This window comes from Elephantulus edwardii, unplaced genomic scaffold (assembly GCF_000299155.1).
Source record: "Elephantulus edwardii isolate Elephantulus edwardi_28Jun2011 unplaced genomic scaffold, EleEdw1.0 scaffold00148, whole genome shotgun sequence".
Lineage (NCBI taxonomy): Eukaryota > Metazoa > Chordata > Mammalia > Macroscelidea > Macroscelididae > Elephantulus > Elephantulus edwardii.
Window position 1 is genome coordinate 7280390 of NW_006399898.1, and position 3316 is coordinate 7283705.

A 3316-nucleotide genomic window follows, 5' to 3' on the forward strand; every position below is an offset into this window, starting at 1 on the left:
AACCCCTGGGGTCACGCACGCGCATGCCGATTGGGTGGGGCGGCGGACACGTGACCGGCGTACTGAGTGGGCGGGGCTGCGGGTGGGTGGGGGCGATGAGCACGTGACACGCGCGCGAGTGGGCGGGGCTGCTGGTGGGCGGGGCGTCGGCACGTGACCGGCAGCGTTTGCGGGACAGTAATTGGCAGCGACTGCAGAGCAGAGGTGAGGCTGACTCTGGTTCCGGTCACTGGGGGCCGCGAGGACTAGCGGTGGGTGTGCGCCCAGCCCCGGGTTCTTCTCTCCCTGCGAGGTCACCGAGTGTCCTCGCGCTCTGCTGCCCTTTGGCACGTGTGAGACTTCAGGCTAGCTCTGGGCAGCTCGGCTTTACGTAGAGGACCACGGCGGGGGCATCGGCCGGCACCTCCCTGTGGCCGCGGGCGGTGGGAGGGTGAAGCGCGCATGCTGGAGACCTTTGCCTCACTTCTGGTACTGCTCGTGAGCAGAGCCAGGATTCGCGTCCAGGAATGAGATCAACGCACAACCCCTGCCCTTATGGACCGACCTTGAACTAGACATTGCATAAACTTAAGAGAGCCTCATAGGAGGGATTGACGGTGAGATAAAATGCGACTAGAGACATGGGCTCTGCAGCATTCTTTTGCAGTAAGTCAGACTGAGCGAACTGTGGTTCGGATATGACAGGATGCTTAGTACAGGACTAAGTACTAGTACGGACTGTGTTACGACGATATCCGAGCTGTGTCTCAGCCTGTCATGGATGTGTGTATGTAATGATGCAGGAACTGACCACAGGATATGTTTATACCTATGTTGTTATTGCCTCCGAGTGGCGCACAACTCATAGCGACCCTATGAATAAAAAGCCTGAAGCTCCTCTACAACTATCGACCTTTATCAAAGTTCATATAGAGTTTACGGAGGCATGTTGTTTAGGAAGTGGATGCCACTCCTGCTCCCAAACCTGTCACAGTATATTATTGTTGTTATGTGCCATTGAGTCGCCTGTGAGGTATAGCGAGCTGTGAAGTACAGCAGCTCTGAAGCCTGCCCTGTCCTGAGCCAGTCTCATTAATTCTGGCTTGCCAACCCCCATTGCCCCAGTCACATCTCACCGTGGTCTCCCTCTCCTGCGCTGTCTGTCCCCCCTTCTGAGCATGATGTCCTTCTCCAGGGACCCATCTCTCCTGGCTACGTGCCCAAAGTGAGTGAGATAGAGCTTCAAAATCCTAGCTTCCAAAGAGAGACTTGGTTTCACCCTCTCTAAGACAGACATATTTGTTTTCTTGGCAGTCCATGGTTTGTTCAAGACTCTTCTCCAGCACCACAACTCAAAGGCATCTATTCTTCTTCTGTCATCCTTAGTCATTGTCCAGTTCTCTGAAGTAATGCAAGTAATTGCATGGCCTGGATTAGGTGCACCTTTGTATCTAACGACTGACATCGTTGTTCTTCAGCACTCTGGAGAGGTCCACGGCAGCAGATTTTCCCTTTCCTCTTTTTTTTTTTCCATTTCGTCTTTTGATTTCCTGTACCTATATCTTATCTCTTTCAGTGCACACTTTATGACAAGGGTTTTCCACCTTCGGGCTGACATTTTGAGTCCAGACGAGTCTTTGTGAGGAGTGTCCTGTATTGTAGAGCAGCAGCCCTGGCATCAACTTGATGCCAATAATTTCTCTACACAGTGCCAACAACCAAAAGCCAAGTAATATCTCCTGGTATCAGAGTCGTCCAGGTTGGAAAAAATTGGTTACTATGAAAGCGCATATGACACATATATACAGGCATTCTCAGATATTTCAGGTTTCATCCTGGACCACTGCAAAAAAAGTGAATTATGAATTCTCTGGTTTCCCACATAAAAAGAAAAAAAGAGATTAAAATAGGCCTTGCGGACCCCAAGGCGCTTCTTGTTAAGTCTCACACAAATTACAGGTGCGCTCATGGCCCTACAAATAAACTCGTCATTTGAGCAAGACTTTGGCCTTCCTTAACATAAGTGAAACTAATCAGTTTCTAATTTTTTTTTTTAATTTCAAAATTCACTCCCAAATTCAACAAAGGTCAGAATGCATAAGAAACAGGGATTTAGAATTTTTTGTACTTTTGATTTCACATTCCTCTCAAATACCTTTTTTTTCTTTCATTTTGTCTTTGTGTTTCACACTTTCCTTCACTGACTCTATGTTTTGTACGATCATTCCTATGCATTGTGTTTTATAAAATTAATCAACATTGGACTATGCCCACCATTACCCTGTCTTTACCGGTCCCTGCCATATTTTTCCCGTTTTCTTTACCCCTTCCCTCCACCCACCAAATTGTGTGACCCAGTGATTTCCCCCTACTCATCCTCACCCCTCTGTTCCCCACCCCAGAAACATATGTTGTTGTTTTTAAGCACCGTCGAGTCGCAGGCGACTCATAGCGACCCTATGAAGGAGAGTCCTTCATAGGCTTGGGTGCCTTTCATCCTCTCTCCAGGTTCATAGGGTTTCCAGAGGCAAGCTGTTATGGAAGTGGATGCCACTCCTCCTTCCATGCTTGTTTTAATTGGGGAGCTCCACCCCACTCTCTGTCTGCATTGGGTAGCCAACCATTAATGCATTTGGCACATGAGTGTCACAGTGTTCAGCCTCACAGCAACCAAAAGTGACCGTGGTATGGCAACCAGGGCTATACGACCTAGAGGAATGAGTGAACAAAAACAATGAAAAGACAGGCCCAAGGGCTGCGGATTAAAAGTCACCCACCTTTGTCTTGGTAGCATCATTTCTATTCACTGGGCCAGCTGATCTCTTGTTTTTAGTATTTCCTGCTTAGAGTAATGGCTTCTGGTCAACCTTCAGCTGAGCTGTTGGTGCCACTCTGTCAGTTCTTACTCCCCAGAAGCCTGGCCCTATGCCATCCTCACTCCTCTGCTGGTGTGCATGGCAGCCGCATAGACTTACCAATGTGCTATCACTCTAACCTGTAACCTGTTCTAGTGCATTTTAAACTAGAGCATTCACGTAAGAATGAAGAAAGACTTGGAGAGAGTCTTGAGATGAGGCAGGGGGGCAGCACAGGCGCTCGGCTGTTGGGAGTGGCCCAGGGTGCAGGATGTGCTCACTGCACAGAGCGTGGAGGAGTTCCGCTTTAGGGAGTGAACCAGGGTGGAGCATGCCCTGACTGCATGTAGCTGGAGGGGCTCCGCTGTCGGGAGTGGTCCAGGATAAAAGATGCTTTCACTGCATGTAGCTGGAGTGGAGGGGCTCCGCTGTCGGGAGTGGTCCAGGATAAAAGATGCTTTCACTGCATGTAGCTGGAGGGG